Here is a 22,569-nt window from a genome sequence, read left to right as displayed (position 1 = left end):
AATAAACATATGTAAATATAAAAAAAAAATCATTTCTGTAAATAAACATATTTGAATAAAAAACGTTGTTGATTTTCTTATGTGTCGACCTATATTTTTATATGTTAAAATACAAAATTCAAAAGGTCACACATATTTAAAGCAAGTTTAGGACATTTTCTTGTCCAAAATGCCACTTAACCTATCAGCACTGTCATTAAAATGCAATAAATAGAACAACCGAATATAATACAAAATAATGCAATAAATAAAACAATCATTTTGTGAGTAATTTTTACAGAAGTTGATTGTTTTGCAATGGTGCATTTTAATTCCGCTTTAATTTTCTGCGGACCTGTTTTTCCGGACACCATCAGCTTAACTTTTAACTTCCACCTATCAAACACATCTCATTTGAATCCAAACACCTTTCTTGAAAGAAAAAAAAAAGTTAAGTATAATTTGAATTTATTAATTTTCGAGGTTTATTTATTTTTGCGTGTATAAGTCTGAACCATTATGATTCCCTTTATTTTTTTTTTTTCATATATAAAAATGATTCAACGTTCCAGGTTTGCATGTAAACAAAGACCTGTACTCTTCTCGTTTGTATTTTTTCATATATATAGTTTTGGGGTTGTTTACAGTTGCCATGTCGACAACTTTGTCATTGTAAATCGTTGCCAATACGTAGTTCCGTTGTTATTCTTATTTTAACCTTAATCTTACGGCTCAAAATATATAGAAAAGATTTTGAAGATGTGGGTGATTCAAAAAATCCCATTCACCTTTTAAAGCAAGACACAAAAATAAATATATTACGCAGTTTAAAATAAATTGTACAGTATTTATAGCAAAATATTTTTGAATTTTTTTACAACAGTCTCAACCACCCTATGTTAAGAACGGCTTTCGGAATAAACACCACCTAATCTCCTCATGTTAAGAACGGCTTTCGGGGTTGATGTTGTTTATTCCGAAAGCCGTTCTTAACATGGAGAGATGGGGGGTGTTTATAATACGCTGGGGCACCCCGTCAAAAATTTACCAATATTTTTTTTCTGCATTAATAAATTTGGATTTGTTTTTTACTTTTAATTCTACTACAAAATTGACCAGTTGTTTTGTTTACATTGGTAAAAAAAAATTGACCAGTTGTTTTGTTTACATTGGTAAAAGAAAATTGACCAGTTGTTTTGTTTACATTGGTAAGAGAAACGGTTTTTTATTTATTTTTTTATTCTGTTTTAGTCGTCAATTACTGTTTTATGGAACTTATGTAGATCAAATATCTTGCTGAGATAATCATGTTATTATCAAGGTGTTAGTGTCTCCTTTTTTTTTATTTAATTTTTTTTTTTTAATTTTTTACCCCTAACAAGTAAATAAGCAAAAAATGTTATTTACATGGTGATAAGGTATGCATGGTCAAAAACTATTGAAAAAAAAAAAAAAAAAAAAATCCTGAGCAACTTTTTTGATAAGACACCATGAAAGTGGACTTTACACACACGCATGTTTTGCGTAAAGATGCTTGGCCCTTGCGCTAGAAGTACGCATGCACAAACAGTTTCGTCTCTTTTATTTACTCATTATTTCATTTTAGTTTTTTACTAAAATATTTGTTCTTTGAATTAATTTAGTTCATTTTCTTTCATTATTTTCGTGTGTGAGTTTATTTTATGTTTAATAAATTTTCATTTTCTTCAAAGATAAGTGACACAAGTTTTTCACACGCGCGTTTATTTTAATGTTAATTTAATTCATTTCTAAATTGTCCAAACCAATAGATTTCCTTTAACTTGAATAAAGTTAGTTCATTTTCTTTCATTTTTTTATGCGTATGTGTATTTTATTTTTATTAGAATATTTTTTTTAATTTTATTCAACATTTTCTTCAAGAATAATTAATACAGAACTTTTTTCGCGCATGTGTGTTTTAAATATAATTTCATTTATTTTCAAAATTTTACAAATATTGAGTATTTTGTTAAATTTTGTTATTGTGTTTGTTTAAACATTTTGTTGAGTATTTTAAAAACTTTAATTTATTGAAATTCAAGGCATCTTTCAGATGGCGAATGGTGCATAAAAACAACTCAACGCGCCTAAAAAAATGAAAGAAAACAAACTTTCTTTTTTGAGTATTTTGTTAAATTTGATTTATTTATCAGTATTTTTTACAAAGGCTGAGTATTTGGTTAAATTTTATTCAACCTAACAATTTAATAAAAAAGGCATCGTAAAACTTGAATTCAATTTGAAAATTCTATTGAAAAAATAGCGCAGCTCGTAAAGTGCAGAATCGCCAAATTTTATTTAAAAAAATCAACGCACACAAAAAAATAAAAGAAAATTAACTAAATTTATTTAAGTACAAGAAAAATTATTTAAGTAAAAAAAAAATGAAAGGATGAGTAAATAAATCAGACAAAACTGCGCATGCATGCTTCTAGCACAAAGGAGCGTTGTTAAACTCATGTGTGTGCAGGGTCCAGGGACCCTGCACACACATGAGTCCACTGCAGGGTCCACTTTCATAGTGTCTTACCTTTTTTCCCCAGAAATTTCATCATCAGAAAAGCAGAATAATCTAAAACTTTTTCTACATTTAAAAAAAAAAAACCTGATTCATTGAGATTCATTGTATCGATGGATGAACAATTTTTTTAAAAATCTTTTTTAATCGATTGAATTTTCTTTTTGTTTTCTAAATAAGATTTAGACTGATTTGCTATGAAAATATGCAAAAATATTATAATAGTCGTAAATGAATTTCAAATAATTGTATCTTTTATATCATTATATAGATTCCCCATTGATGTTAATTTTTAAGAAACTGTGGAAGGCTTTACAAGACAAAATAAATTCATCATTCGTAATTTGGGAAAAGGGGCAGGTGACAACTGTTTGTAAATACAGAACAACTATTTTAGCATGTATAGTCTTCCGTAGATGAAAAATAACACCGAAGAAAAAATTGCTCAAAGGAATTATCGTTTTTTAGCAAAATGTGCAATTATTTATCGATTATTTTTATTTTTTGGTACCGATTCTTCCAAGCATTTTCTATGTTATAGTATATTGGCAATATTGGACTCACTAAAAGAAAATTATTCATTTATTTTTTGAAAGATTTAAAAGTAGTGTTTTTCGTAAAAACAATGAATATATATATATATATATATATATATATATATATATATATATATATATATATATATATAACTCAAATGGCCTTGTAACGAGTGATGTAACCCACTTTCCGGTTTATGACATCCGGTTCCACATGCGCACATAAACATTAACCCATAACAACGTAAACAAATAAACACAAGTCGCTTCTTTTGCAGATTTTGACCTGTGCACTTAAATATTAACATTATTATTCATAAATTATTATTTAACATGGTAAGAGTGGGGGTGTTTTGCAACTATTCTTTATTACAACTATACTGTCGCTATTTTCTTACAACAAAAGAACTTTAACCCGTTGACAAACATAAGAACAATTGTAGTAAAGCCAAGACTACTACTACTACTATTACTACTACTACTAACTACTACTACTACTACTACTCTCTATCCGTCACTTTTCCTTCCTTCCTTCCTTCTTTTTTTATTTTTATTTTTACATTTCTAGATACAAAATAGTTGTGTGAGAACAGTGAATTTGTTGACACATTTGCTAATCTGTTTCAATATTAGTTTTATTTTATTTATTTAGGTTTTATTTTTTTGCTTCAGGTTTTATTAATTATTTTTTTTAGATTTTATGTTTCTATAACTTGGTTGAAGGATTTAAATATGGGTTTTTCATTCTTATATTTCTCATCGGTAGGTTCATGTGCGTTTTTGCTGCTAAATGACTTTCGCCGGCGTTCGATTCGTAGGAAAATTATGTTTAATTTTCGAATTTTGAGCGATTATTCGGAAAAATAGGTAACTTTACACGAATAGGGAGGGTTTTTTTTTTTCATGTTTGAGTGATCCGTCTGTGATTTTTCATTTTAATATACTTTCATAGAAATGTTTCTGTTATGTCAAAAAAAAACTATTTTCTTTACGTCAGAAGTGTCACACTCATACATGAATTCCATAGCTAATCTAACATACTTACCCAACGGGTCATGGGTAGTCTAGTATATATATATATATATATATATATATATATATATATATATATATATATATATATATATATATATATTTGCCCATTTTTAAGATAATTATTATTAATGTATTCAGCGAATTTCCCACTTCAAAACAAAAGATGAAAAATGAATTCGGATTTTCGACGTAAAAAAAATACATTAGGAGTTGTTTTTTTTGTTTGTTTATTTACAATTTGCACGCTCCCCACAATACAATATATTTTGTTCAGTTTCGGCTGATAATTTTAAGTAAAAATTAGTTTCGGCTGATAATTTTAAGTAAAAATTAGTTTCGGCTGATAATATTTGGTAAAAATTTTTAAAGAGAGACTTACTTCCTCCTTCCATTTTGGCTGTGCTTATGGTAGGGTCTTTCTTTAAAAAGTATTTTATTTTACTTAACAATTACATAAGCAAAAAAATTTTCCAGTGTGGTAGAATCTTTCTTTAAAAAAATATATATTTCACTTAATAATTAAATAAGCAAGAATTGTTATTATCATGGTAGTAGGATCTTTTTTAATATATATATATATATATATATATATATATATATATATATATATATATATATATATACAAGCAAACAGTTAATAAAGCATGTTAAAAAACACGATGAAAAAAACATATTTAATCTGAAAAGGAAACACTAGATAAATTTCCTTTTCAGATTAAATATGTTTTTAACTCATTTCAAAGTGTTTTTTAACATGTTTTATTAACTGTTTGTTCGTATTATACACTCTATCTCCTATTTGGTTTTATCGAGCTTTTACATATTGCTGAGATAATTTTATAAATATTAATTCTTTAATATTTATAATATACTTTAATTTTACCATCTTGGATCATTTTGGTAAATTTAATAGTAATTTTTATTATATATATATATATATATATATATATATATATATATATATATATATATATATATATATATATATATATATTTCACCTAACAATTAAATAAGCAAAAACTGGTGGTAGGGTCTCATTTTTTAAATTATTTCATTTTATCTAATCATTAAATAAGCAAAATAATCTTATCATGATGGTAGGGTTGTTCTTTTTATTAAATATTTTATTTTACCTAACAATTAAGCAAAAAATGTTATTATGGTGGTAGGGTCTTTTATTTTTACAAAAAATATTTCATTTCACTTAACAATTAATTAAGCAAAAAATGTTGTTATTATGGTGGAAGGGTCTCTTTTTTAATATTTTATTTCCCTTATTCAGCTATTTCTATAGCTTATATATAAAATGAATACTTGTTAGATATAGTTTGTACTTATATTTAAAGTGACCTATAATAAGTAGCAACTATATCTTTTTCCCCTTAGATGGACTAAACTAGTGGTGATAATCTTTACATGAAAACTAACACCTGAAGCTCATTTTGAATCGTACCCTAACTCTTTATACTATAATTTTTCCAATATATTTACTAATCTGCCAACCGTATTTAATCCTCATTGAACTCTAGTAGATATTAACCTTAAATCTACACCCCATACTCATGTATACCGCCACCTATTCTTCCACTCAAAACGTGTGAATGACCACATCTTCCAATCTTAATCCTATTTTCACAGCAGATATCGTTATTTTCATGGAAAGTGTTCAACTGAGCTTCAATCTATGGTCCCCCCTCGCCAAACTTTCACAAGAAACACTCGTCTAGCTGTAAACACTATCAATAATTTCCCCCACTCTTTATCTGTGCCTAAACCTAAACGTAGATTCCATGAACAAAGCTTCTTTCTTAAAACTGCACGCCTGTGGAATTGTCTTCCGTTTTCCTGCTTTCTGGCTGACTACAATATGGTTGTGTTCAAGTCTAAAGTAAATAAGTTCTTGATGAGCCGTTCCATATAAGTTATTAAATTTACCAAATTTTCATTACTAATGATTACTATATTGACCAATTTCTACTGTACACTCTTTAACCCTTATCCTTGAGTGGCCTCTGGGCCTTGATAATGTGGTGATGCCTTTGTAAAAAAAAAAAAAAAAAAAAAAAAAGATACTAATTATCTTGATTAATGCTTACTACCCATGCAGAGGTGTAAAAATACCTAGCCTTGAAACCAAGTGCAGGGTTAACCCTCTCGGTGCTGATGGACTTGTAGATCTTTTCAGGTTATCCATCTAGGAGAAGCAAATAATATCAAGCCATTCTGTAATGCATTATCCTATTCCTAAGCCAACATAAAAATAAGAAAAAGAAAAGAAATAAAGAAAGTAAGAAAAAGGAGAATTTTTTCTCTTTAATTATAAATTTAAAGGGAAAAATTATTAAACCATATTAACTCCAACAAACGTGCTGCTAACATAACTGCTACCACTGCATGAACTCTTACTCACACCCTCCTCCAATAAAAAAACAATGAAATAGCTTCGAGGAGTGTAATTTTTCAGTAGATATAAAACCTTTATAAACTAACCCAGTAACATTAACTACCCATACGGGGTTGCAGAAATACCTGGAAAAACTCCAATATTAAACCCGTGCTGCTGACCTCATATATCTTGACACCAAACGAGGGAGGGAAGCCTCCTCAGTCGTGGTCGACAACCTTCCTAAAGCTAGTGATTTAATCAAATTATCAATTTGCAAAAAACTGCTTAAAGAGTAAATAGGCTCTGTCTATTGCCCAGCTTCCATACTCTTACTTTGTTTATTAGCCAGGGGTAGAGGTGCAATCACAGGGGTGCATTAGAGATGCCCAGTGCTTAGCCTTGTTTCGTGAGTAGGGCAATGAACACCATCCCCCTCATGCCCCTCACTCTCTTCCCATTAACCTGGGCATTTTGGGGATGCTTGTTTACCATGTATGCTAACATGATTGGACTGGGCCAGTCGTGTCTTACAGGTTTGAGGGTACTGGTTTGACAGTTTGTCTAGCTGCTGTATTCTGACAGCAGCACTAACTCTAGTAGTGTTTAGAGCAGCTGCTCTATCATCAGTTGTATAATATCAGGATATTTGTAATGCCATGTCACACAGGAGAAAGGAATATCTCATTTAAAACCAACATTGTCCTTTGTGTGGAGGCAAGTAAATAAAAATGATTATATTGTTTCAAATTATACTTTCTGTACTTTCTATCATTCCCTCCCCCCCAAGAAAAAACAACACCTACCCACTTATTCTGTTTTTTTCTTTAATTTAATTTTTATTTTGAAAAAATTGAACTATCTAATTAGAAACATCATTCACGTTTTAAGATCCTTAAATATCGGTAAATATGTTAACCTGATTTATGGAGATCTTCGGTATCAGAAGACCAAACAGCAGAACTAATGGATGCCTGTTGAATGCTTTGATGTATACTAGAGATGTTGTACATATCTGAAAAATAATTTGATGTATTAATAATACTAGAGATGTTGTACATATCTGAAAAATAATTTGATGTATTAATAATACTAGAGATGTTGTACATATCTGAAAAATAATTTGATGTATTAATAATACTAGAGATGTTGTACATATCTGAAAAATAATTTCATGCATTAATAATACTAGAGATGTTGTACATATCTGAAAAAATAATTTGATGTATTAATAATACTAGAGATGTTGTACATATCTGAAAAATAATTTGATGTATTAATAATACTAGAGATGTTGTACATATCTGAAAAATAATTTGATGTATTAATAATACTAGAGATGTTGTACATATCTGAAAAATAATTTGATGTATTAATAATACTAGAGATATTGTACATATCTGAAAAAATAATTTGATGTATTAATAATACTAGAGATATTGTACATATCTGAAAAAATAATTTGTTGTGCTTACAGAAGAGCAGGTATTATTTCATCATTCATCATTTGTTGACCCAAGAGTTTCATATAACATGTTGAGCCACAATACACAACAACTAAATGTAGCTCAAATGACTAAAAATGTCACAGTTGTCAGGATTATTCAATAACTTTTCACCAACTGAATTATTTTATTAAAATGGATAGACAGTAGAGTTTTAAAGGCACAGTTGTTAGAATCATTCAATAACTATTTACCAAATTTTTATTGAAATGGATAGAAAGTAGAGATGGTCGCACTTGAAAATTATCAACGTACCCATGATAAAATGTACTACACGATGTTAATCCAGAAAAAAAAAAACAGATCTGTACATTTAATCTCAAAAGTATGAGGCAGTGAAGATCACCTGGCACGGGAACAAACAGGATATCAGTTTTCTATTTTTACCCAAGTGTTAACACTGGTAATAATCTTATTCAATGAACACTGCAAGAGGAAAAAGGAAAATATTGCTACCAGGTATCATTTTCTGATAAAACTTACACATTTTGATGATGGGATGGCGCTAAAACATTGCACACAACATTTGTTACTCTGGTACTAAATACTTTTCTACACTTCTGACTCGATCAAGCAAGTTGAAGCCGTATCTCGCATATCTCAATCCTGCCATACCATATCCATTGACTTGCTTTTAAATCATTCCACAGAATCTTTGAGTAAATTAAAATCAATCCTGCTACCAGCACTTTAAAAATAATTAGCATAAAAAATAATTAGCATAAAAAACATACTTCTTCCATATCACGGGGCATGCCTATGTGAGAATCTTTGAAAATAAAATATTGATTTTAATCAATAAGCATTTCATAGCAACAATGGACATTAAACTTGCAAGCATAGATGAAATGATTAGTGTGATTTAATTTTGATTTGAAAATAGGTGATTATTACTCATTTTACTTTAAGATTAATATATACAAGTAAAAATGTAGGCAAGTTCGTTCCACGGCAGACATCCTAACTATAATTTCTGAGCGTAGATACCATTCACTTGACAAAGCAGGGGAGGGAATAGCAGTAGCTCTAGATATATCTAAGGCTTTTGACAGGGTATGACATGAAGGTCTTCTCAGGAAAATCAGATCATAAAGTATCACTGGAAGAATCTTTAACATAATTAAATCCTTCTTAGACAAAAGAAAAATCCAGGTTGTCATCGATGGTCGTACATCCAAACAATATGATATAAATGCGGGAGAGCCTCAGGGGTCTATCCTTGGACCTTTATTATTCCTAATAATCATAAATGATCTCCCTGACAAAATTGTCTGTGATTTATGTATATATGCTGATGACACCACGCTCTGTAACCAACACGACAGGAAAAAAAAATGAAGACATATCTAGAGAAATTGTTTCCTTCAATAATTACAAGAAACCTTCTCTACCACTAATAGCAATGGCCAAAGACTCTTTATCTGAAAGTACATCCTTTAAACTCCTCGGCCTAACGTTCACAGGAAACATGAGTTGGAAAAATTACATTGAGAGCATTGTCAGAAATGCTGCGAAAAAGGTAGGTTCTCTCTACCGTGCTAGAAAGCTACTAATGCCCGAAAGTATCCTGTACCTCTATAAGACCACCATTCGCCCATGTATGGAGTATTGTCGCCATATTTGTGCTGGTGCATCTGCTACTAGTCTCTCGCTCCTGGACAGGGCTCAAAAGAGAGTCGCCAACCTAATAGGTCCTGAACTGTCATCTAAAGCTTCAGCTCTGTCCCATCGACGTAATGTAGCATTCCTCTGCCTATTCTACAAGTATTTCAATGGTGAGTGCTCTGACGAACTGCAAGCACTTGTGCCCCCTCGACGTAAATACCCCGACAAACCCGGTAAGCAGAAAAATCCCACCCCTTTACAGTTGAGTTCCCTAGATGTGAGAGAGCCTTCTACTCCAGTAGTTTCTTCCCCCAGAACTGCTGGACTTTGGAATTCTCTTCCGAGTTCCTGCTTCCCCAACTGTACTGACATGCAGAAGTTCAAATGTAACGTGAACCGACATCTTGCTGCCCAACTCCCCACATAGTACCCCTGTAGATTATGTCCCTGATAGTAGCCCCTTACAGCAAAGTGGCAATGTGCTTTGTTTGGGGTAAAATTGCATAAAAGAACAAGAATTTAATAAATTTTAACATCGAAAATTCAAATACACCACGTTTTTTATTATATAAAAAAATAATTGATTCATTACTTTTACAGATTTAGGAAATCTGAACTGAATATATCTATCATGAAAAAGTCACCATTGGATTCGTGACTTTTAAAGAAAACAGACAGTTGTAATTTTGAGAGATTTTTTGAATAACAGGTAATTATCCAAATTTTGGAAATACAGGTAATTATCCAAACTTGTTTTGGTTAATATTTCTTCTTTTTGTTATGATTCTTTAATTGCATATATTTAATTTTTTAATTGTAGATTTCTTTATGACAGCCTTTATATAACATTCTTCTAAAAATTATAGCAATTGGTGGTATTTTTTAATAAAAAGTGAAACTCAAAATTTGAATAAAACAAAATGAAAAAATAGTTTATAGTTCTTCAGGATTAACCAAAATAAGAAAAGTAAAATATGATGAAAATGTTGAGAGATTTTCATACATTGATTTTTATTTCAAAATTACATTTTCTTTTAAATATAATCCCAGTTCCAGATAAATTTAAAATGATTAAAATTTGGATGTGATATAGTAAATGAGCAAGAGAAAAAAATCAAATCTAAAAATAAAGAAAGAATCTTTTTTAATTCACACAAAAAACAGTATTATGAAAACTTTCAACTAAAATAAAAATTGACAAAAAATAACAAGTCTTGTAACATCATATTAAAAAAATAGCCTAAAGAAAATAATATTAATTACATAAATGATAGCGAGAACTTGTCAATTACAAAAATAATTAAAGATAAAGAATATATAACCAAAATATTATACCACCTCATAATTGAAAATTGAATTACGAGCAAGTTAGAATCAAAACAGTTAAAAAATTGCCATGAAAAGAAGTTAGAGGGAAATTAAATAAAAAAAATCAGATCATATATGTAAACATGTAAAACTGTACAATTTGTTTTATAAATAGAAAATATATTAAAACATTTACAAGCTTTAGAAAAATATCAAAGATAGAATTTAGAATAAAGTATTTAAAAGAATATTTCAAAAATAGTATTTGTTTACTAACAGCAATTTATTACAAAATAATATCTTTTGTGCATCCAAAAACCATAGAAGCATGTTCATATGTTCAAATTTAAAAAACTAAATGATTTTCTGCCAGTAAGAAATAATTCCATATTTACATCGTAATTCACGTGTTCAGGTATTGTAGAATAATTTTCAACTCAAGAGTTCCACATTCGATGATTCAATTTTACTCAGTCAATGCCTGTAATACTAATTTTATTTTTAATGCAAAAAATATTCTTCCTATTTTTATCTCCTGTATGTTATCCTTAGCTGGTGCAAGGTCTCAAGATTTCTGATGAAATGAAGTGTTTCAAATGTATTAAAAATTTATTAGATTATTTCTACTAGTTCTTTTATTTCCCCCTTTAATTCCATCCAACAAAGGTAGAATGCAAGTAAGATGTAAGAATCTACTGTTATTTTGAAGACATGTTAATAGCAACATTTTGTTTTAATTCTTTATATATATATATATATATATGTGTGTGTGTGTGTGTGTGTGTGTGTGTGCGTGTGTTACAAAGTAAACAGAAAAGGAAAATACTACCGTAGTCGAATAAGAAAATGTACAATTTTCAAATTCCACATGGCTTATAATAATTAAATTTTAATTAACTTAACGTGCACGTGCGTTATAATCCTTATTGAAATATTTGCATGAGAGTTGAAAGACAATACAATGCAATATGTCTCGACAAAGAAAAAGAAAACATACTTTTCTCGAACAAAATTTTATATCGTCGAAAATAAATTGATTTTAAATAAATAATGTTTTAAATATATACAGATATATGATAGGCACACACACACACACACACACACACACACACACACATATATATATATATATATATTTATTGGACTATTGCATGGATTTCGACCAACGCAGCTCATACATCTAAGTTGTCAGTAATGAACACAGAGGTCTTTTTTTTTTATAGTGGTGAAAGCTTTGTGTAGAGCCATCCACATTTTAGGAAAAATGAAGTTTTCCAGGGTACATTTCATTGAAACGCTTGTAAAACACAGACATGTATTGATGAGACAGTGGTTGTGGCTTGTTAAACAGTCAGATCTATTAAATTCAATGTAATACATTGTTGAAGAAGTAAAGTCTGTTGGTTTTGTGCCCCAGCTTAAATGGATGAATGATTATTTTGTACATATAGTAGCCTGGCAGGTTTAAAAAGTTTTCTCACATGGTAAAAGAAGTTCACCTTTTACACAGCCTTAGCAACATATTCTATTTATTCTAATTCATATTATCTCTAAATAATAGCCGGATGAGTCTTAATACAATACTCTTATATAGTCTGCTATTAGTCATGTCAGTTGCTCAGGTCTCGGAAGCTGTAAATTTAATCATTTTTGGGCCCCATTCCACTATAAACAGAAGGTAATTTTTTAAGGATTTCATAATTGTCGTAGATATGCTTGTGTTCGTTTTTCATATATGTTCAGACAAACGTAAATATACTGATCTGACACACTATCGCATCAGTGATATAGTTCATGAAAAGCAGAAATAATAAAGACTCCACCGATTCACCTTTCTTTCTTGATCCAATTTCATTAAAAATTTGATTAATAAAACTACAAATTACATGTAAGTTATTCTAAAAGTCTTTGGATAAATCAAGCATAGCTTTTCCTGCAAAATGAATAGAATATGATAATGATAGCTAAAGTAGATGGAGAATAGTTTTTCTTTAGAATTCTTGTACAATAATACATGCATGAAATTATTCAGGTGTGAAAGAGCAAGTTTCAGCAAAGCATTTGTTGTAGATTTGGAGAGGGCAGGAACCGGTTACTGGTGAGAATTATGTCAGTATTCTTCAAACAAAACAAGAAATTACATAACTTTTTTTTACTTTTGCAGTGATACTATCTAAAAACGTTCAGTATTTTTACATTCAACATAAGCGTTTTTATATGGAATTAAAAAACTAAAAATTTATATTTTTTGAAGATGCTGAAAGATAGTCATAAACAATGTTTACTTTTGTTTCCATGAAAAGAAAAGTAGAAACGCAACCAGAAGTCTGAGTAAATAATATAAACGGACTTCAATCATTAGTTCATTTTAAAACATCTCTCTAATAATTAGATTTTAAAATGTCTCTAAATTTTTTAGTTTTGAAACAAATTTTTAGCGTTAGAACATGTTTCCCATCATTTGTTTTTAAAAATTTCTCAAAATCTTAGTTTTTAAACATCTCTCCAATTTTTGTTTTTAAACATTTCTCCATTTTTTTTTTGTTGTTGTTTAAAAGCATCTTCTTAAATATTCGGATTCAAAACATTTCACAAATTTGGCATTCTAAAATATTTCTCCAATTTTTTGCTTTCAAAAATTTCTCCAGTTCTCAGTTTTTAAACATCCTTCCAATTCTGTGTTTTTTTCTCTGTTTTTCACTCGGCAATTTATATTGGCCCTTGGAATGTAAAGTGCTAACATTTAGGATCATGTCTGTGGTATAAAGAAAATCGAGATGCTTAATCATATAACATTTAAACTTCTGTATGATTAGTCAGGGAGCAAGAAACAGTGAAGGGATTCAAAAGTCTAACAATTATTGCAAACTGAAGGTTGTTTTCTAGAGTGTCTGCCTTGGATGTGTGTATTCGTTTTTTCTTCATCTCTATTGAAGAGCGTAGTGTCAACAGCAAATATATTTATTTCAGAGACATTTTATCAGGAATGTCATTTATGAATATCAGGAATAATAATAATAATAATAATAATAATATAATAATAATAATAATGCCATTTATAATATTAAAAGGTGCACACTTCCACGTATATCATGTTAAAATGTATCACCATCGAGAACAACCTTTATATCTATCTTTTGTAGGAAGGGTCTGATTATGTTAAGTATTTGTTCAGAAATCTGATAGGATTCAATTTTTATGAGAAGCCCTTCATACCAGAAATAATCAAAGGCATAGAAAAAGCTACAACTTGCATTAAGAGATAAAACATCCCCAGTAGAACGAGCTTACTTAAATCTATACTGCTGATCAGAAAGAAGCTTAGAGTTATAAGATGTTGGAATAATTCTGTACTGATTAAAAGATTTATGAGATTGATGTAGTTATCATTGAACGAAACAGTTCTTTTGCTAAAGTTCTTGAATAATACTGGGACAAAAGAAGGTAATTTTCCAGCTATCAGAAAGTAAGACTCGTTTAGCTGAGGAATTTGAAGCAGACGGGTTAGGTCAATTGATGACTGCTTAATTAGTATGGCAGAGATGAAATCAGCTCACACGCCTTTAAAGTGTCTATGTTTTTAAAGATATTATCGACAGGAAAATGGGTGGTTTGTAATATTTATACATGCAAATTCTTTCTGCAAAAGGAAATTTGAGAAGGAATAGTTTGAATGTACCAAAATAGAGTAAGAAGCGCACTGCCAAGCAAGCAGTTAAGCTTTGTGGGTTGCAGTGAAAGTGACCTCGACTATTCCTCGACTATTGTAGTTAGGAATGAATCTATAAGTGAGGCTTACAGATCTTCATGATGTTAGAAATGAGTTGGGAACCTGACTGTGCGAGAAAATAAAAAGCCTTGTGTGCATTAATGTAACAAGAGAACAAATCCAGCATATAGTATATAGCCCGGTGATCGTTAAAATCCCCAAATACATGTACTTGGACGTTAGTATCTAAGGAGAGGGTCGCATCTATATTGTCAGAGACATCGATGATTCAGATACAGTCCTCATTTGAGGGAGAACAGTAAAGAAAATATGAATGACTAATGTAGTATAGTTCAGACCTTACTCCTTTTGACTTTCGGTTATTCTCTAAGCTTAAGGAAAACTTTTAGAGGCTGTCGTTATGAGACAATTGAGATGAACGAGGCTTGTTGACCCTAACCCTAACCCACACAAGAGGATTTCCATGGGGCCTTCTAGAAGTTGTTGGAACAGTACAACGAGTGCATTGCATTCGGAGGAGATTACTATGAATGAGATTAAAGTGCCATGTGTGTTCTAACAAGAAATTTGCCTATAGGAAAAAGTCTGAAAAATTATTTAAGGCATATAAATTAGGGATTTAAAAATTGAGGAATACCGAATTTTCTCTAACACATTTTGGTCCTTGTTGAGTAAAAAATAATCTGTAAAATATTCTCTAGTATTTATGATAGTAATTATATAGATTTTATAATCTTTCTTATAATGCTTATGTATGTGCGTTTAATCCATGTATAAAATACATAAATATCAAATCTGAGATTGTAAGTACACAAATATATTAATATGATATGATGGCATAATTTCTTTATGAAAATACTGTTATTTGCTATTGGAGCCAGTTTTATATTAATGAATAATAATTATTATGATAATGTTTCAAATATGTAAACAAATATTAATATTTTTGTTGATAAATGATTTTATTTACAGGGCCATAAATTTTAACCAAATGAATTTATACTATATACAAAAGAGAAAGGTTGTGTCTTGAAAGAAAATGGAAAACACATTTCTAAAAATGTTGATTCAAATTAATAGTAATGAAATAAAATCAACATTTAACTTAATGATTGTGAGGAAAAGGTGTTATAAAAAAGATTACTTCAAAATCTACCTACACACTCATAAGTGAAGTGTGCATTAATAGATTTTTACAAATTCAATTTACAGATCACACACACACACTGATGGGAGGATTTGAATAATCTACGAGATATTCAACTGTTTACAGCCCCTCTAGAAAGAGATTTTTTACAATTTGACTTTATCTTACAAATAAACTGTAACCACATTTATAAATTACAATAGTATTTGAAGCCCAAAGAAGATTTACCTCTCACACTTAAACACTAGAATTGTGTCTAGAAATTTTACCTCTCACACTAGAATTGTGTCTAGAAATTTTACTTCAAGTAACAGGACTTATGTAAATACTAAACCAGAAAAATGAATTGTTACACTACAATCCAGAAATGTTCAGAAATGACAACAAAAAAGATAAACAATGAAAATGAGCAAATTTGGGGAGACTAACGTTTGACTTCTTTACTAACACACTGTTTGAGAAATAGAGGAACATAGTAATTGAACACTGATGTATATTTATCTCATAAAGAAATAAGTGTTAGTTCAAAAAAAAAAATTGCTCATATATTTCTGAGAACTTACTGAAGTAAAATGAAAACAAATGTGAAGAGTGTAACTCAGAAATTTCATAAAACTTCTACAAATCAATCCGTGCACATAATCTACATGGCATACAACCTGGTGAAAAATCGTATGTTTACAACGTGTGTAGTTCAGCAATTTTTAATAGTTAAGATTTTAATAGATTTAATGGTGAAAAAACCTTTGTGAAAAATGTAATGCTTGTAACGTAGCTCAACAGTTTTAATAGTTCTGATTTACGAATCCACATGTGAACACACTCTGATGAGAACTAGGAGAGAACTTGAATGCCTACGAGACACTGTTCTCAAGTGTCTAAGGTCTCTCTGTACAGCGGTTTGTCACAAAAACCTGGCATGAGGATACTTTTTCCATAAAATTAAACCCTGACCAAATATTCAAAATCACATAGTATTCACAGCCCAAACAAGATCTCCTCACTATGGCTACCCTACCTTAGCTTTTATAAGGAATAGTGCAGCTTATCCAAGTGATGTTACCTCAAATAATAGCACAAAGCTGGATACTCCACCAGACTAGATAAATTCTTGTGCTGGAATCCAGTAAGACTAAGAAACCGAAATTAAAGATATACTACAATGTATAAAAATTGTTAATTGGGGAGAGGAACATTATGTTCTCAATTTGTTTACTAACTCAGTGTTTGAGAGATATAGAAGTTTCAGGAAACATTCAAATATCTATGTATCTCATATATAGTTCAAGTGTTAGCCCAAGGTTTTGGGCGCCTTGGTTTCTGAGAACTTCGACTGAAGTAAAATAAAACAAATGAGAAGCCTGGTGTATGTAACGGGTGTGAGTCATTATTTTCAAGAAAGTATCTGATAAAAGTCCACATGCAGAAACACACGGTTGAAAAACGTCACGCATGTGAAGTTTGTGGCTCAACGTTTTCATGTAGCTCTAATCTAAGAACTCACCTGCGTACACACACTGGTGAAAAACCTTATGTTTGTGAATTGTGTTTCTCAGCATTTTCACAAAACTCTCAGTTAAAAGTGCACATGCACAAACACACAGGAGAAAAACCTTATTCTTGTGAAGTGTGTGGCTCAGCATTTTCCAAACGATTTGATTTAAAAATTCATATGCGAACACACACGGGTGAAAAACCATATGCATGTGAAGTGTGTGGTTCAGCATTCTCACAAAAATCTAAACTAAGTAGTCATGTACGGACACACACTGGTGAAAAACCCCATGTCTGCAAAATCTGTGGTTCATCATTTTCGAATAGTTCTAACTTAAAAAAACACTCTCGCACACACACTGGTGAAAAACCTTATGATTGTAAATTGTGTGGGTCAGCATTTTCACAAAATACTAATTTAAAAATGCACATGCGAACACACACAGGTGAAAAACCGCATGTTTGTGAAGTGTGTGGCTCAGCATTTTCGTATAAGTCTGATTTAAAGACACACATGCGAACACACACTGGTGAAAAACCTTATACTTGTGAATTGTGTGGGTTAGCATTTTCACAAAACTCTCACTTAAAAATACACGTGCAAAATGTACATGCTGGTGAAAAACCTCATAAGTGTGAAATGTGTAGCTCAGCATTTTCCAAAAGTTCTGATTTAAAAATTCACATGCGAATACACACCGGTGAAAAGCCATATGTGTGTGAAGTTTGTGGTGCAGCCCTTTCAAGAAAATATCAGTTAAAAATGCACATGCAAAACCACACTGGTGGGAAACCTCATGTCTGTAAGGTTTGTGGTTCCGCGTTTTCATATAGTTCTAACTTAAAAGCTCACCTGCGTACTCACACTGGTGAAAAACCCTATACATGCCAAGTGTGTGGGTCAGCATTTTCACAAAACTCTCAGTTAAAATTTCACATGGAGAAACACACTGGTGAAAAACGTCATGCTTGTAAAGTATGTTGCTCAGCATTTTCGAATAGTTATGATTTAAAAATACACGTCCGCATACACACTGGTGAAAAACCTTATGCTTGTGAATTGTGTGCATCAAAGTTTGCACGAAAATATCAATTAAAAATTCACATGCAGAAAGATATTAGTGAAAAAGCGTATCCATGTAATGTATGTGACGTATCATGTCCGAATTGTTATTGTTTGAAAAGACACAAGCAGCGTCATGCTGTTGACAGTTCTCAGTTGGAATGTTTTCCAAAGTAGATTCAAAATGTTCTGATCATTTACCTGCACAAGCACGCTGTAAACAGGTGGAGCTCAGTATTTTACAAAAAATCAGTCAAGATCAACTATTGTAAATATTGGCCTGGGTCTAGCAATACCCCAAAAGAACCAAGAAAGCAAGAGCTACCCAGGCAACATTCATAACTCATTTAGCCAAGCATTTCAGAAAGAGGTGTCTTTAAGATAAACTGAAAACACCAACTAAACTCGCAACAGAGATATCGACAAGTCTCCAAAAAGGACAAAGATTTATTTTCTTGAAGAGACATCTAAGGACTATATCACTTATGTTTGGGAGTGTATCGGATATGATGGTTACAATAATGAAAAGATAAAGCAAGAGCTGAGTAATCATATTTTACTTTTGAAAAGCTATTACAGCACAGCAAAGAAACAAGGGCAATGAAAATCACCTCACTACTACATCTCCTTTCTTCAACTGGACTCATCGAATTAACAAACTCTGATGATCACAAACTCATCGAATTAACAAACTCTGATAATCACAAACTCATCGAATTAACAAACTCTGATAATCACAAACTCATCGAATTAACAAACTCTGATAATCACAAACTCATCGAATTAACAAACTCTGATGATCACCAAGTCTGAAATCTGTGTGGTGTTTTTCATTGATGGTGTGCACTTATCGTCGCGTATTTCGCTTCATTTATCTGGTATGATAAATTACTTATTTCTTCTGCAGATGTTACCACTTTCAGACTCATATGCAGGATCTTTGTGCCGCAAATGCTGAATTATACTTAGCTTTGTTTTCTCGTGTATGTTTTGCCCCATTGCCTGGGAAGCAATACACGTGCAGTTTTAGTCACAAAAGGAGACAAAGAATAGGAATGAATTTCAACATTTATTGCCTTATTGTTGTTACAGCTGGGACGTCACAATCTCCAGGCATCTCACGAGATCTTGAATTTTATTTTGTTTTGTGCTTCATTCTTTTCCTCTCTTTTTAGTCTTTGTCTTCATCAGTGACGTCATTTCGCATGCATTTACATCGATATCGATTCTTCACATACTGAAAAAATTATTCACAAAAAAAATAAAAATAAACCAAGAACAAAACTCAAGTTTTCAAAAACATAAACAAATCAATCCAAATAAAATGTCCTGATTCATTTTACCTTTTCTTTTTCAGTTTTTATTTTCATTTACAACAGGGAATTTCAAAGCATTTCAAATAAAATATGGAAAGACAACGTTTTCTTTTTTATTCAGTTTTTATTTTCATTTACAGCAGGGAATTTCAAAGCATTTCAAATAAAATATGGAAAGACAACGTTTTAAGATGTTAAAAAGGAAAACACTGTGTTTCAATAAAGCAGTTTTTCGGGACATTTTACTGAACAAATGCTGAAATGTTTCACAATTAAAGTTTAAATGTCAATAATACGTAACAAAGACAGACAATCTGGAGCAAGACTAAATCTTTGTGACATTTGATAGTCTTTGATGCATTTTTAAATTTGCAAACTGAAACGGGATATTTTTATCTCAGCAATAAAGTCAGTTTAGTGCCTGTTGACAGTTTTAATGACAGATATGTTATACTGTTCTTTGCAGTCCCAGATTCGGTTGTTACATTTTCTCTCATGTGAGTTGTTTTCACATTTTCTTAAACAACTTTTAAATCTCTTCGGACTATCATCAGTCATATTCATATTTCCATCCGAAATTCTTGGACCAAACTAGTTAGTATAACCTCCACCTTATTCGAGACAATACTAGTTAATCTACCCTTTTTTAGTTGATGGTCAGTTTTTATTTCTGAACTGTTCAGCCACATTTGATGAGATTATACGAGACAATTACGGTAGATATTTTACCCTACTGACCAGAACGAATATCAATATTTTATACAATAATTGCATTCTTTTTTTCCCACATTCCAATACTACTCCACAGTACTGTTGTTAACCATTATTTATCTTCTATAAGCCAACGCTTTTTATTCACTTACTAATCTTATTTCTGCCATATTCTAAGCTTCTTTGTATGTAATCTGACCTCTCAAAAGTTCAGTCACAAACTTCTCATGGCTAAGTGAAAATACTCAAGAAATTTGATTCATTATCAACTTTCAGACTGTCTTCAAACAGTTCGTCATAATCAATATCCTCTACTTCTTTCAAAAATAATGACGATAGGAGTAGGTGATACAGCATTGGTTTGACAAGAGTTAAATATTGAGAATTTTTGTTAGACACATCTTACTAACACAGAGACAATGTTTTATTCGAACTTTTTACTTAAAACCTAAAAGCTACTTGTTTCGTTAACTGATTACAATATTAAATAATTGCATCATAATGCAAGAACCCCGACTATGTGTGCTCATCGCTGTTGCTGCTTGGATTCTTGTAATGTCAGTATTTGTCGGTCATTGAGGAATTCTTCAGGAGAGTTGATGTTCGCAGACATTAGTGTGGCTCTAGGTGTGTCAGAAACTTTGCGAAAAATATTGAATAATTCGACACCCTGTCTTTCCAAGCTTATAATTACTCGAAAAATGTAATTCAAACCCTAATTTTTTTCAGTTAAAGGAACAAGGACCAAAGTTTCATTTTAAAAAAAAACAAAAAAAAAACAACGTGATTAAAAAAAGGTTTTAAACTTAAGACTTTACAGGTAAATTTCTAAAAAACACTACTTTTTTATTTTAAATTTGAATATATTATTTATTGATCTTTTATCTTCAATTTGTGATTTGGTGAGTAAATTAATTATTAACTTTTTAAGGATCAAGTAAAGAATAGATACCCTGTAGCAGACAACACCACCTGCCGGTGACCGGCGCACATTTCAACTAACACCTGTGATTCGACCTTGACATTAGCACAAGCACATAATGTCGGTTGTTTGTAAACACGTCAAATAGCAAACATGCTCGAATATTCGCCAGCAATTTATTTTTAAAATATATTTACAAAACTTTTGAAGATTTAAAAGAAAAAATATATTTACAAAACATTTTTTTAAAGTAAGTAATAAAATGAACGTATTTAAATAAAAGATATTTAAATAAATGGGTGTCTTTCTGTTTCGGATTTTTTCGACCAAGATTGATTTTTATGTACCGTGTTTTTTTTTTGGGGGGGAGGAAGGTTCTGTGTGCGTTCTTAAGACAATTCAATATTTATTTAATTATTCTTTAAAGCATTAACTTCAGCGACAATTAATATATTTTTAAAATAATATTTTTAAATATTAAATTTTGACGAATATTCGTGAGCAAAATTTTTAAAATCAAATTTTTTAGAATAAGTATGTCAATTCATCTTAATTTTTTCTGCACTGCAACAGTCGGCGTCTTACTATGCAAAAGATTCGACCTTGGCAGGCAGCAGCTATACAACAAGTCATGGTGGTGTGTGCTTAAACTTTGCAAATACGTTCAAAGCAGGTGTAGTGCAAAGTCCCCATAATATCTATGAGCAAAGACTGAGAATAAAATACCATATATAATGATTATATCGTCTCTGCAGCTACGTATTTGAAAACGCACATTAAAACCAAACAATGTTATATTAAATGAGGCTGCAAGAGTGACAACTCTGGTTTAGTTGAGCGTCCCAAATGATAGTGCACTGAACAGGACAAATCGAAAAGGTTACAACATATTTAGACTTCTGAATACAACAAGGGTATCAAACCCCAAATATCACAGAATAGGAGCTAAGAAACTATCTGGAACATATTTTAAGAAACAGGAAGTGTTAAATAAATTTCAGTAATTTCACTTATGGGAACGGTGCAAATTCTTAAGAAACACCCGATTAGCGTCGTTAAATAAGAGATGGTTATGAAAAAAAATGCAAAAGTGAATAAAAGACGTTACTGTTGTGAAAGCACTTGCCCAGAGGATTAAAAACCAGGAGAACAAGGTCAACTCCCAGATTCAAAATAGGCAGTTTAAAACGAACCAAAGGACTTTTTTCAGGCAGCTTATAAGGGATACCATTACTGTAGATAGTCCACCTGAAAAGGAAGACCTAAAAAACTATTGGAGGCCTCTATTTGAAACA

General features: G+C 30.8%; 1 long non-coding RNA gene across 1 annotated transcript; it reads left to right on the top strand.

Moving 5' to 3' along the window:
- The first annotated feature begins 356 nt into the window (after positions 1-356).
- On the top strand, positions 357-19,737 carry LOC145270562 (uncharacterized). The gene is made up of 3 exons (XR_013865447.1): positions 357-429; positions 10,184-10,292; positions 15,834-19,737. It is a non-coding gene; the product is annotated as an uncharacterized LOC145270562 (long non-coding RNA).
- Positions 19,738-22,569: the final 2,832 nt, after the last annotated feature.

Source organism: Euprymna scolopes, chromosome 46 (assembly GCF_053919585.1).
Source record: "Euprymna scolopes isolate OS-2025 chromosome 46, ASM5391958v1, whole genome shotgun sequence".
Lineage (NCBI taxonomy): Eukaryota > Metazoa > Mollusca > Cephalopoda > Sepiida > Sepiolidae > Euprymna > Euprymna scolopes.
Note: the sequence above shows the minus strand (reverse complement) of the source record. Positions and strands in the feature narration are given on the sequence as shown.